This window comes from Rhynchophorus ferrugineus, unplaced genomic scaffold, assembly GCF_030347505.1.
Source record: "Rhynchophorus ferrugineus isolate W39M unplaced genomic scaffold, kcgeb_rfMv2 rfM11, whole genome shotgun sequence".
Lineage (NCBI taxonomy): Eukaryota > Metazoa > Arthropoda > Insecta > Coleoptera > Curculionidae > Rhynchophorus > Rhynchophorus ferrugineus.
Genome location: NW_027472590.1, coordinates 2716251 through 2731680, shown reverse-complemented (window position 1 = coordinate 2731680; position 15430 = coordinate 2716251). Strand labels below are relative to the sequence as shown.

The 15430-nt window shown below is 33.8% G+C and overlaps 1 protein-coding gene across 2 annotated transcripts in view; it reads left to right on the top strand.

Annotated features, from left to right (window-relative positions):
* The window catches only part of LOC143205048 (E3 ubiquitin-protein ligase goliath), a 77360-nt gene that overhangs the window by 23123 nt on the left and 38807 nt on the right, over positions 1–15430 (top strand). The window lies entirely within an intron of this gene.

Below are 15430 nucleotides of genomic sequence, written 5' to 3'. Positions count from 1 at the left end.
TGACTATTCCAGCATTTGTCAATTTCTTCTTCTTTGTGTCTGATTGAGTTCACTCAAACCGAAAGTGTTATTATAGACTTCCACAAGTCCAAACAGTTCTTCATGGTATATCTATCTCGATCAGCATATCTATATTCTAATCTAATTTAAACTTAATAATTCTAATTCTAATTTAATAATAATATAATAATTCAATGCCATTCTGCATATGATTTTGACAGGATTATGTACGCAGTGATAGGAAGGAAGGTATAAAACCCTGTGACCATATTTTTCTAATGAGTTTCCTAAGAAGGTGCATTATCGTGAAGAAAAAACCAACAGTTATCGGCCCATAATTTCGACCTCTTGAGACTTATTAACGTTCAAATAGTCGGTGGTCTACAGGGGATAGACAAAATAATATGAAGACCATGCAATATAGTACGTTTTGACTGTCCGTTTTCTACACTAAAACATGGGGGATATTTCGTTAGGATTTGAACGAGAATATCGTACTATTCAGCTAGTTCTCTCATTTACATCACTGGTCGGATTACTGTGAATATATATCTCGACATCCTCAATGACTAAGTCTTTACTGTGACCAGCATATTGCTACCAGACACTGTCATATTCCAAAATGATCTCATATATACATCCAAATAAAATCAATCTTGGTTGGAGGAACAACAGAATATCAACGAATATCTGAAGAATGGATTAATATTCCGTTGGAACAGATGTATTCAGACACTATGCTACGAAGAATTGCATTGTTTTAGAAGCATTGTGTATATGTCAGGTGTTCATATTATTTTGTCCATCCACTGTGTATTATTGTAACTAGTTGTCATATTATCATACTATAAACTCTTTATCATATTTTAGCTATTGTATTGGAGGAAAAAAGCACGCACTGCTATACTGTTGATTGCTCGTATCAGTGTTAACCTGATTTTTATTCCCTAATTAATTTTGCAAAGGTTGGATTCATTGTAACGACAATGACGAATAATATAAAGTGATTTAATAAGGCGTTTCAAATATTAATAAGAATTAAAATGGTGATTCATTGATAGAAATCGGGTACACAAACATTTGTTTACAAACAGATATAAGTTTTCCTGGCTTGATATAGTTCGAATTGGATCAAACAAAATATAATTTGTGGAATGGTTTATTGCATATATTACCACTTGTAAATTACTTCTTAGACACTTTCATTATTACGAATCTCTAAAATTATATTGAGATGTTGTGTGTTTTTGATGTATTAGCTGGACATTATTTTTTCATCTCTGTTTATTGTTATTGTTGTTTGATTGCCTATAGCTATCTTTTCTCTGGATCTATACGCAATATTTTATGGATTTTATTCTTTTTTTTACCTATAATATCAGTTTCTATAGTTTTACTGTCATTTCCATTCAAATAATCGTAGGTTAATGAACAGAGATTATAAAGAATTTTACGCTGAATCGAATGGTATTAAAATAATGTTTGTGCAATGTTTAGTTTTAAAGTTATATAATGAAAAGTGTGTTTTTGAAAAATGAATAGATGTCTGTTTATGCTACATATCTTAAAAACCGTACATTCTGAAGCATTTTAACATAGATTTTCGTTTCTTTCACGCCAAAATACATATATTTTCAGGGTTTTATCTCTATCCGAGAGATACTAAATTTTGTCACTTTTTCCATATATATAGTCGTGAAAATTTACGATTTCTTGCCATTTTCATGCTTTTTGCTGTCATTTCTGTTTAAGTAATCAGAGCTTAGTGAAAATCATAAGGATTATGAAGAATTTTACGCTGAATCGAATGGTATTAAAATAATGTTTGTGCAATGTTTGGTTTTAAAGTTATACAAGGAATAGTGTATTTTAAAAAAATTAGTACATGTCTGTTTATGTTATATATCTCAAAAACCATACATTCTGAAGCAATTTAACATAGATTTTCGTTTCTTTCACGCCAAAATACATATATTTTGAGGGTTTTATCTCTATCCGAGAGATACAAAATTTTGTCACTTTTTCCATATATATAGTCGTGAAAATTTGCGATTTTTTGCCATTTTCATGGTTTTTGCTGTCATTTCTGTTTAAGTAATCAGAGCTTAGTGAAAATCATAAGGATTATGAAGAATTTTACGCTGAATCGAATAGTAGTATAGTAATTTTTGTGCAGTGTTTAGTTTTAAAGTTATACAATGAATAGTGTATTTTTAAAATATTAATAGATGTCAGTTTATGTTACATATCTTAAAAACCGTACATCCTGAAGCAATTTAACATAGATTTTCGTTTCTTTCACGCCAAAATACATATATTTTGAGGGTTTTATCTCTATCCGAGAGATACAAAATTTTGTCACTTTTTCCATATATATAGTCGTGAAAATTTGCGATTTTTTGCCATTTTCATGGTTTTTGCTGTCATTTCTGTTTAAGTAATCAGAGCTTAGTGAAAATCATAAGGATTATAAAGAATATAACGCTGAATCGAATGGTAGTATAGTAATTTTTGTGCAATGTTTGGTTTTAAAGTTATACAAGGAATAGTGTATTTTTAAAAAATTAATAGATGTCTGTTAATGTTACATATCTTAAAAACCGTACATCCTGAAGCAATTTAACATAGATTTTCCTTTCTTTCACGCCAAAATACATATATTTTGAGGGTTTTATCTCTATCCGAGAGATACAAAATTTTGTCACTTTTTCTATATATATAGTCGTGAAAATTTGCGATTTTTCGCCATTTTCATGGTTTTTGCTGTCATTTCTGTTTAAATAATCAGAGCTTAGTGAAAATCATAAGGATTATGAAGAATTTTACGCTGAATCGAATGGTAGTATATTAATTTTTGTGCAATGTTTAGTTTTAAAGTTATGCAATGAATAGTGTATTTTTAAAAAATTAATAGATGTCTGTTAATGTTACATATCTTAAAAACCGTACATCCTGAAGCAATTTAACATAGATTTTCCTTTCTTTCACGCCAAAATACATATATTTTGAGGGTTTTATCTCTATTCCAGAGATATAAAATTTTGTCACTTTTTCTATATATATAGTCGTGAAAATTTGCGATTTTTCGCCATTTTCATGGTTTTTGCTGTCATTTCTGTTTAAATAATCAGAGCTTAGTGAAAATCATAAGGATTATGAAGAATTTTACGCTGAATCGAATGGTAGTATATTAATTTTTGTGCAATGTTTAGTTTTAAAGTTATGCAATGAATAGTGTATTTTTAAAAAATTAATAGATGTCTGTTAATGTTACATATCTTAAAAACCGTACATCCTGAAGCAATTTAACATAGATTTTCCTTTCTTTCACGCCAAAATACATATATTTTGAGGGTTTTATCTCTCTCCGAGAGATACAAAATTTTGTCACTTTTTCCATATATATAGTCGTGAAAATTTGCTATTTTTTGCATTTTGATGGTTTTTGCTGTTATTTCTGTTTAAGTAATCAGAGCTTAGTGAAAATTACAAGGTTTATGAAGAATTTTACGTTGAATCGAATGGTAGTAAAATATTTTTATGCAACTTTTACTTTTTAGGTTGTACAATGAAAAGTGTATTTTCGAAAAATGAGTGAGTTTATGTCACATATCGTAAAAACTATACATTTTAATAGAAATTTAATAAGAAATTTCGTTTGGTTAATACCAAAATAAGTATATATTTCGTGTTTTATCTTTATCCGGAGTGAATACGTGTTTACGTGACCAGACAAAAGGACTGCATCTCATTTTTATTAGTGTTTAAAATTATTTCATCTTATTTTACAACAGTCCTTTTGAAATTCATTTATAGTATTTATAGTAAAAAACTAGTGCTAAAATAACGTACGTGAAAAATGAAGTGCGTGAAATAAACAATGTATTTATTTTATTTTTTTATCCTCTGGAAGTAAATTAAATAAAATATTAAAAATTAAAAAATGGCAAACCATAGCGATTCAACCAAATCACCTGCACACTTTGATATAAGATTAGAACAAGCAGCAATAACGCAAACTCCACCATCAGAATGGACTACAGTCATTAACAAAAAACGATTGAGAAGTCCAGAAGAAGAAATCGCGAGGAAACAAACAAGAATCAGTGACTATTGGTTGCAGAAACCGATAGAGACAAAAAACAGTTTTAGCAACCTGTCGGAAGAAATTGAAGAGAACATACAACCAAGCCCTGAAAAAGTTGTTCCGAAACCACCACCAATAACAGTCTATAAGGTAGGAATAATAAAAAATATCCATGACTTATTGAAAACCATTACTACGAACTACACAATTAAAACAGTGAGCTATGAAACAATTAAAATCCAATTGTTCGAAGCGGATCACTTTAAAGTTCTTATAAAAGAATTAGATGAAAGAAATACCCAATACCATACATTCAGGCCAAAATCCGAGAGAACATTTAAATTCGTATTAAAAGGATTACATCACGGGACGGATTTTAACACCATCAAGGTAGCACTAGCTGAAAAAGGCCACGAGGTCGTAAATATTCACAATATACGACATCACACGACAAAAAAACCTCTGCCTATGTTTTATATAGACATAAAACCTAATGGAAATAATAAGGCGGTGTATGAAATCACCAAATTGGAAAATAATATTATTAAATGCGAACCACCACATATTAAAAGAATTATACCACAATGCACAAGGTGTCAAGCGCACGGGCACACAAAGACTTACTGTCGCAAATCATATAAATGCGTAAAATGTGCAGGAGAACATAAGACAGGAGATTGTACTCGTAAAGTTCGCGATGAAAAAGTGAAATGTGTTAACTGTAAAGGAAATCATCCAGCGAACTACAAGGGTTGCGCAGTTCACAAGCAACTACAGCAGAAACTCTATCCAGCATTAAGGGAAAAAAGGCATCAACAAAAACAATCCACTACTACCAATCTACCACTACCCACCAGAACAAGTCAACCAGACATAACTTATGCCCAAATAGTTGAAAATGGTTCAGCACAAAAACGAGAGACAATATCTCAACCTACTGAAACTAACATCTCAAGATTAGAAAATATGATGGCCAAACTAATGGATCAAATGAGTACGATGCTTGGTCTACTCACAACCGTCGTAAGCAAACTTGCCTAATGCCTGAAACCAATAGCTACAAAATCGCCGTCTGGAATGCCAATGGGCTCCAACGACACGCCAGGGAACTAAAAATGTTCGTAAATGAACAAAATATTGACGTTATGATGGTTTCCGAAACACACTTTACGGACAAGAATTATCTGAAAGTTCCTAAATATAAACTTTATCATACAAATCACCCTGATGATAAAGCACATGGAGGTACAGCCATAATAATTCGAGATGATATAAAGCATTTCGAAAAAGAAAAATTCCGCAAAGACTACCTGCAAGCCACCAGTATAACCATAGACGAAGCCCATGGACCATTAACAATTTCTGCGATTTATTGCCCACCCAAACATAACAACAAGGCAGAACAATTTCAAGAATTCTTCAGTACGCTAGGTAATAGATTTATAGCAGGAGGAGATTATAATGCAAAACATTTAATGTGGGGTTCAAGAATAATAACCTCAAAAGGTAGAGAACTGCTCAAAGCCATAAGGAAAGATAACTTACAACATATCTCTACTGGTGAACCAACATATTGGCCTTCAGACAGAAATAAAAAACCAGATACAATAGATTTCTGTATTACAAAAAATATTGATCCAAACAAGTGTCAGGCAGAATCATGTTTCGACCTGTCTTCTGATCATTCACCAATAATAGTAACAATTTCTTCAAAAATTACCATCAAAGATAAACCCCCTTCTCTGTGCAATAATAGAACTAACTGGCCCTCATTTAGAGAAAACTTAGACCAAAATATCTCTCTAAACTTACCGTTACAAACTGAAATGGATATAGAAATAGCAGCAATAAATCTTACAAAAAATATACAGGAGGCAGCATATTCCGCGACTCCCAACAGTAAAACATTTCCAAGAAAAAATACACATATATCATGTACAATACAGAAAAAGATAGCAGAAAAAAGAAAGTTACGACGAAATTGGCAACAGCAAAGGACTGAAGAGAATAAAAGAAAATTTAATAGGGCCATAAAAGAGCTGAGAGATCTAATCCAAATCGAACAGAACCAAGGCATTCAAGAATACCTAGAAAACTTGACATCAACTGAGGCTACAGACTATTCGTTGTGGAAAGCAACAAAAAAGCTTAGGAGATCCCAGCAGCATAACCCACCTATTAAAACAAGCGAAAATAATTGGGCGAGAAGCAATAAAGAGAAGGCCGACATTTTCTCAAAACACTTAAAAAATGTTTTTAAACCTTTCCAGTCTCAGCTACATAAAGATGACGAAAATAAAATTACTAGCTTTCTAGATTCGCCATTTCAAATGGATTTACCGCACGAGAAATTCACGGTCAAAAAAGTTAAACATACAATAATGAGAGAGATTAATATTAAGAAAGCTCCTGGTTATGACTTAATTACTGGCAAAATTTTAAAAGAACTATCAGGAAAGGCTATAAAACTATTAACATATATTTTTAATGCTATGCTACGAATTAATTACTTCCCTAGTATCTGGAAAGTAGCTAAAATATTAATGATACTTAAACCAGGAAAAATACCAGAAGATGTGACCTCCTACCGACCTATAAGTTTATTACCAATAATCTCGAAAGTTTTCGAGAAATTATACATAAAAAAACTAAACTATATAATAGAAAAAAGAAAAATTATTCCAGAACATCAGTTTGGCTTTCGCAATAAGCATGGGACTATAGAACAAGTGCATAGACTTGTAAACCAAATAAACGCTGACCTAAATGCCAAAAGATATTGTTCGGCTGCTTTCCTAGACATATCTCAGGCTTTTGACAAAGTATGGCATACGGGCTTGCAGGTTAAACTAAAGAAACTTCTCCCTCATCCGGACTATCAGCTACTAAAATCGTATCTCACTGACAGACATTTTATTGTAAATCAAGGCGATGAACATACCGAATTAAATCCCATATATTCAGGAGTTCCGCAAGGTAGTGTACTGGGTCCAGTACTGTATCTTCTGTATACGGCTGATCTGCCCACCACAAAAATAACTACTGTGACAACATATGCAGACAATACAGCAATCTTAGCATCCCATGAAGATCCAGTCACAGCATCAATAAACCTACAAACCCACCTGGAGCAAATACAATTATGGTTGAAGACATGGCGCATTAAAGCCAATGAATCAAAATCCACGCATATAACGTTTACCCTGCGTAGAATAACATGTCCACCAGTGAATATCAATCATCGTCAACTCCCCCAAGCAGAGCATGTTAAATATCTTGGTATGCATTTAGATCGACGCCTAATCTGGAAGAAGCACATACTCTCTAAACGGAAACAACTAGGACTAAAATTATATCAAATGTATTGGCTCATTGGGCGCAAATCCAAGTTATCATTAGATAACAAGGTATTGCTGTATGAGTCTATACTCAAGCCCATTTGGACATATGGAATTCAACTATGGGGTACCGCTAGCAAATCTAATATATCCATCATTCAACGGTTCCAAAATAAGGTGTTGCGTGCCATTGTTGATGCTCCATACTATATTTCAAATAAAGTGATACAACGCGATATTCCTCTAGAACCTATAACGAGTGTAATCCAACGTGTTTGTGTGAAGTACTTCGAAAGAGTGTCAGTGCATCCCAATGTACTCGCTAATCAGCTAAATATGCGACGTGATAGTGAAGTGCGTAGACTAAAACGTTTAACACCACCTGATCTGATTACTGGACATATGTAGAGTTTAGAATAAGCATTAGAATAAGTCTAATTAATTAAGATAATATTTTGTACAGAAGATTGCTTAATGAAGTGATTTTCTACATGCCATGTATATATAATATAAACAGAAGAAATACTTATTGCCAATAGGGCAGATTGTGGACTCACGAAGAGTAATAAAAAAAAAAAAAAAAAAAAATCTTTATCCGAAATATTAAACATTCTGCTGGTTTTTCGATTGTCTTAGCTTTGTATGTCTGATTGTATTCATCATTTCTATAAAAGCAAGTATGTTTTCTTGTTTATTGAATATTTTATACATAACGTCCAAATATTAACACTGATTTGCAATTATCTTTGAACCATTGGTTTTATACCCATTTTGGTTCCTCATTATCTTCAAGATATGCACAAAAATCTGACATAAAATATCCTAAACTTGCTAATATTGTATATTGAATAATAAAGTACTACAAAACAATTAAAGCTCTTAATTTTTATCCATTTCTGTATTTGCTTATCTCTGTTCTCTTGTTTTATACACTCTTGGGACATGTTTTTTTATCTCTCTAATGTTTTATTCCATTATTGAATATAAGTCTTCAGGGTTTGTGATATGGCTCAGTGAATGGAGGTAAAACGAAATTAAACAGTGGCGTTTACATTATGTGACCGTTATTTATTGAAGTAATATAAAAATGTGGAAAATACAAAATAGATAAAACGGCTGGCAGCGGTGTTACCTGGTGACGAGGCCTGGGCAGTCGATGGTGGCACGTCTAAACCAAACGATGGTCGGTTACTGAATGATTGGAAATACCCTTCAATAACGTCCCAGATAAACATTTCGGGGTTGCCAGCTATTCGTTGTCGGGTTCTAGTTGGCGCTGCGGGCACCCCGCCCGTGTTCAACATCTGGGATTATATTTCTGGGTATTTTGTAGACCGTTATTCCACGATGTAAAATTCGACATGCCTCAAGGTCACTACAAGTTTATTTATATTTTCTCTTTACGAAGAAACAAACGTAGAAAGCATCAACATTAATTTAATGTTTTAAGTCGTATCATAGGTAATTGATGTCACAAAAATAGAAAAGCTGATGACTCAATTTTTTGTTGTTAATTACAATTAAAAACAATTGTGATTCATGGGAGCCGTGATTATCTTAGAAACAACGAGCGTTGCTGATAAGTACGCGTCTGGTTTTTACTGCTACCCACTGCGTTTTATACCACTGGATGTTGGTCGCGTTCTTTTCACGAGATCTCGACATATGTTCTCTATTAATATACGTAAACCCAGTGGTGTTAAGGCCGTTCCGAGCTTTTAGGACTCCCGTGTCGTTTCCCACGTTTATTATTTGAAAATAAGTGCATTTTGTGACACAAGGTCGACGAGAAACGCGCCGTTTTGTTCCCAGAATATCTTGTCTCATCTTCTTTTTACTCGACGTCATTCGATAAATCGTATTTCCCGAATAAAACGGAAATAAAACCGGCGGTTTCGCTCTGGAGAACTTAATGATAAAGATTCGCTTCACTTTCGGTCGAAGTTTAGAAAGAAATACTTCTCAGGACTTTGTTCTGAAAAATTTGTATTTTGTTTATGTTACTCTTTGCAGAACATCCCCATAATTGAACTTATATAATAGCAATTTATTATGTACTGATAATTGTGATTTTCTTCCAATTAGCCAATACATTTTCCTATATTTCAATTCCTGTTTTTTTCTTATCTTCTTTATATCTCTAAGAGACCTATGTGGGAATTGGGCACGTGACAATCGCCAAAAAGCAAAAGCATTTGCTGAATATCTAGAAAAAAACTTTCAAACCAAACGAAGCTAATATTGAACATAATTTACCGGACATAGAAGCTGAAAATTCGATGATTGAATTAGTCACGCCGAAAGAGTTAACCAAAGTTATTAAAACTGACATTAACCCCAGGAAATCACCAGGCTACGATTTAATAACAGGAGAATTACTGCAAAAACTACCAAGAAAGGGAATTATAAAACTCACCAACTTGATCAATACAGCATTTAGATTAAAACATGTCCCAGACATTTGGAAGATGGCGGAAATTATAATGATCCCAAAACCTGGGAAGTCACCAAACGAAATAAAATCCTATAGACCTATATCACTGCTGTCAGTAATATCTAAGGTTTTTGAAAAACTCCTGTTGAAAAGAATAAAACCGATCATAGAGAGAAAAAACCAAATACCAACACGTACCATCAGTTTGGGTTTATTAACAAGCACCCAACAATTGACCAGGTCCACAGAATAACAGATGTTATTGAAAAAGCCTACGAAAGTCAAAAAGTATGCTCAGCTATATTCTTAGATGTAGCACAAGCCTTCGATAAGGTTTGGTATGAAGGCCTTGTTCATAAACTACAGAAAATGCTACCAAAACAATACACCGAACTATTAAAATCATACATTACAACCAGAATGTTTAGAGTCAAGCAAGAAGAAGCTTACTCTACAATAAAAGAAGCTAAAGCAGGTGTACCACAAGGAAGTGTATTGGGACCAATGCTTTAGCTTCTTTAAATGTAGAGTAAGCTTCTTCTTGTTTAACTCTAAACATTCTGGCTGTAATGTACGATTTTAGTAGTTCGGTGTGTTGTTTTGGTAACATTTTCTGTAGTTTATGAACAAGGCCTTCATGCCAAACCTTATCGAAGGCTTGTGCTGCATCCAAGAATATGGCTGAGCCTACTTTTTTACTTTCGTATGCTTTTTCAATAACATCTGTTATTCTGTGGACCTGGTCCATTGTTGAATGCTTGTTTTGAAGGTTTTTTCTCTCTAATAATACATTAATAAAAATATATATTTAATTAAGTCAGAGCTTCACTATCGTAAAACCATATTGCAAAAAATATATCTCGAAATGCCGTCTGAGCTTTCTACGAGGTCGAGATCCCCTCCCGCCCCCTATGCATGGTGGCGGCGCTTTATTTTTAACGCTTTTGAGTGCGGGGTTCCGTCCCTCGCCCCCTCCGCCCGCCTTGCCGGATCGATATCACGCATCTCTCCTCTCCTGGTCGGCTATATCGATGTCACTGGTACGCCAGTTAATCCCTTAATATACTGGCAGCCACATATTATGTCAAGTGGGGTTTAACTCGATTGCGTGTAATAAGAAATGTGGCGAGAGATTGGGGGATAGTATTAGAACGAAATACGAGACTATTGTTCTTTTTTTATTTCCAATATAGTGATTTTGTCGATTTCTTGTCTTTGTTTTGATATATTTTTGTTTCACATGTTTTTGTGTTATTTTCTATTGTTACTAATCAGGTCTCGAAAACAAGTTGACAAACAGACTATAGTTCTTCCAATAAAACAACCAACCGACAAACGTTCAAAATTCTAAATTAATAGGGCAACACTGCGACATAGTGACGTCATAAATTTTGATAACGTGCATTAGCTGTTCAAATATATATATATATATATATATATATATATATATATATATATATATATATATATATATATATATATATATACTAGCGACCCGCCCCGGCTTCGCACGGGTGCAATGCTGATACTAAATTAAATACACTACAGAAAAAATATGAACGTTGTATATAAAAACATAGCGGCCCGCTCCGACTTTGCACGGGCATAAAATATATATGCCTATGTCACTCAATGAAAACATGATTAAAATCGATCCAGTATTTTTGGTTCATTCATTACTGCCCTTGGCCTGCACGCATTAAATTTGGAGTAAAACAATTCCTCTTCCCCTATACTTACTATGAAGATTTCCTGCTATCTTTGGAATATCTAAATTCATACAATTTTTATTACATTACACATTTTTAAACGCAAGTTTTAAATTATATATATTTGTTTAATTTACATGCTGTAAGGAACCATATTATATTAATTGCACACTGTATTTAAGGTACTTAATTCGATAAGGATTAATGCCGTATTGCTTAAAATAGCTTCGTAAATAAGCCATTTTCTCACGTAAAAAGTAAACAATAAAAATGGTTAATGTGGGTTATCCCTAAAAGATAAACATATAACATCGCGGACTTTTTTGTAGACCTTTTTATGGTGTACAATACTGTAGTACATTAATTTGATCTAACTCGTAGGGTTAGGCAGCGTTTTTGCTAATTGCTAAATAAGCCTAAAAAAATAGGTTAATTTACGACATCACGTTAGAAACCTCTAAAATTAGCAATGTTGCCTTAGTATATTATGCATGTATTATACATATAAACCTTCCTCTTGAATCACTCTATCTATTGAAAAAAACCGCATCAAAATCCGTTGCGTAGTTTTAAAGATTTAAGCGCACATAGGGATATAGGGACAGAAAAGGCGACTTTGTTTTATACTATGTAGTGATATATATATATATATATATATATATATATATATATATATGTATTACCAAATTACTGCAAAAATTTATTTTTTGATGTGGGTTCAATTTTTTGGTTAAAAATATTTTTAGTGTTAGATATTTATTCAATAGATTACGCATTTATTTTATTAAATATTACAAAGGATAGCCCAAGTAAAAGTGCAGCCCGTGTGAGCAAACATTAGAATAAGAATTAAAGAAACAATAATTGAAATAAGGAACGCTTCAGGCCCCGGGGTCTGCTACCTAGTCTAGATGATTTAACAAATGTTCCAACCAAACTACTCATATGACGTGGTTAGGGCTTAAAAATCAAAATTAATGACTTTTACACTGAACTACTTTTCATTTCCGATTTTTCAGCCACATTATACACAAATATTTGATTATTTTAGATTAAAAAAATTTGTGAAAACATTATACGTGTCTTTAAAATTTGAGGGCTTCCCTCGATTTTCCCCCCTTCTTCCCTCCCATCAGATCCAGCTCCAGTAGGAGTCCCAAACGGGACCACCTCGAAAGTACGGTGTTTCGAATAAAAAATAATTTTGATAATCGGTCCATAGTTGACGGAGAAATCGGTGAATATACATTAAAACAATGTGCAGCCGAACGTAGAGCCTCCTCTTTCTTTGAAGTCGGTTAAAAATACATGTAGTATGGTTGCCATAAACTTCACACCGCATTCGATGATCCTCAACCACCTACTCCTTCAAAATGAAATCATCAGAACAAAATTCCAACACCGAATATAACAAGATAACATCGTCGAGCTGTCTCCACGCAAAAGCCCCGAGAACTAGACATCGGTTCTCTTCACACCAACTAATCCCATCCTCATTGATGTTCTCGTAAAAGCGATTTTATCGATTTATATTATTGTACTGGTGGCCTACATATTCAAAATTCTATTAATCATATCCTGACGTGTTTATCTCTAAGCCGACTGGCCTGCTCGTAAAAGAAGCGAGAAAAACACACACACACAGCTGAGGAATTGAGGAAAAAAGGGACTTCATTGAGAATTACCCGACCTTGTTCCACATATGTGGATGAAAACGTTTTCCTTTTTGGTCTGGCGTTGTTTTTTTTTATCCGTCATGACGATTAAAGTCATAAGTACTTGAAATATTGCCAGTTGTTCATACTGCCAACTATGGATTTTTATCTTTTCGTCCAGTGGCTCTCCCTGAAGCCAAATGTTACGACAACGTTAAGAGTTAAGAGGTCGGTGTTCGACAAACTTCGATAATTTCCGTAGTCTTATTCCCACGTTGCCACTTGGGGACAAATGGTGTTAATGAGCCTTAATTCTCATCGGGTAATTGGGTTTTTGTCATTTCACCGCAACGCAAAATTAACATGGACAGATTTGGAGCTATCAAGCCATATTTTCCAGTCTCTAGTCTATTTGTTGACTGCAATAAGTCAGTTGAAAAGACCCCGGCCTGACACATAGATGGCGCTACTAGAATTAAATCCATATGTTTTTTAGTTAGCCCTAACCGCTGGCAAATTCATGAATTGGGTTTCGAATTGCTTTCTCATCCACCGTATTCTCCAGATCTGGCCCCCAGCGATTATTTCCTGTTCTCAGATCTCAAAAGAATGCTGACTAGGAAGAAATTTTCGTCGAATGAAGAGGTGATCGTCGAAACTAAGAATTGTATTCATTGAGCATCGGAATATTGCAGGACAGTATTATTTTTCTTCGACAGTAGTTCCGCGGTAGTAATTTGCTTATTTTGATTAATCCCAAATGCTATACACGGTCAAAAGCTTGTGAGACGTCCAGGAATATTGCAGGGCAGAGCAGTGCTGTATTTCTTTACTTCGAACGCCTTTTCAACAACTGCTGTTACTCTGTCCACTTGGTCGTTTGTCGATTGGTGATTTCGAAATCGAAACTGGAAATCTGGTATTTCAATAAATTGTTTAATACGTTTTAACAGCAGTTTCTCAAATAATTTTGATATCGCAGCGAAATCGAGGTAGCAGGGAAATAGACCTGTAATATCCGACCAGTTCTACTGGTTTGTCAGGTTTTTTAAGCATAATTATTCGTGCAACCTTAACGAGAAAAATAATCCTTTCAAACAAAACTGTAGACCTATTAAGAACTGAAAAATAGGAAGAGAGTAACAAGAACTAACTAAATTCCATCACTTTTCATACTATAACCATAAATAAAACTAAAAAAATATGTTTTATGATTATCAAAAAAGCAAATTAGCGACAGGATTTACAAAAATAAACAGAGCATTTCGCATAAATGTATAGTCACAGAACAATATAATCACGGTCACGGTCAATGCCAATCAAGTAGGCTTATTTTCTTTTTCGAAAGCACGCCTACCGCGAAACGAGCGACGCTAGACTCGCGGTCGGTCTCGGTCGGCGTCGTCTTCGGGCCAATTTCGGATCTTCGATCGGGGGGGCCTCCTACGACCGTTGCCGTCAATTTTTTTCCCTAACCCCTAAAAGGATGATTCGATCCGGTCGCCAATCTTGTCAAAACACACGAAGGTCGGCACGGGCGGGACCTCTTCGCGTAATTAACATTAATTTATTTAAAATAATTCAAATACATTAGTAGCACCATCAAGAGCCGAAAAAATATCGTCAGAATTGTTGGATGTACGTTTTTTTTTTCAATGTAATTTGGAGTATATCGTTTCTTTTCTTAATTTTTAACTGTTCTGTTTCCTTTTTTGTCGATATGTTTTTCAAAAAAAGTATTCGAAATTTTCGGTATTTAATTGTGGCGTTGGTACTTTACTATACATCAATTTGGTTATATACACAAGCATTATATATACGTACATCATTGAAAAAATCTATCCAGTTGTATTTTTAGACGTAACCTTGGCCTTCGACAAGTCTTCATATCAAGAATACGTTTTAGACAAACTTTAGAAAATGTTCCCAAAACATTACTGAACTCTTAACATCTTAGATATCAATTAATGCGTTTAAAATCAAACTACTTTTGTGCTTACTTTGCACGGCTGCATTTGCTGATGATTGCTGCGGTATTCAGAGTAAATAAATTGGAGATAGCAGTGAAGAAGAAACCATAAAAATGAAACATAGCCAATATGGAGAGTAACATGTATGTAAATCTCAGTTATCTGTACCCATTATTGGAGAGAAACTGTGAAATATCTGCTCGTCATGAATTCAAAATATTCCTAACATAACATCAG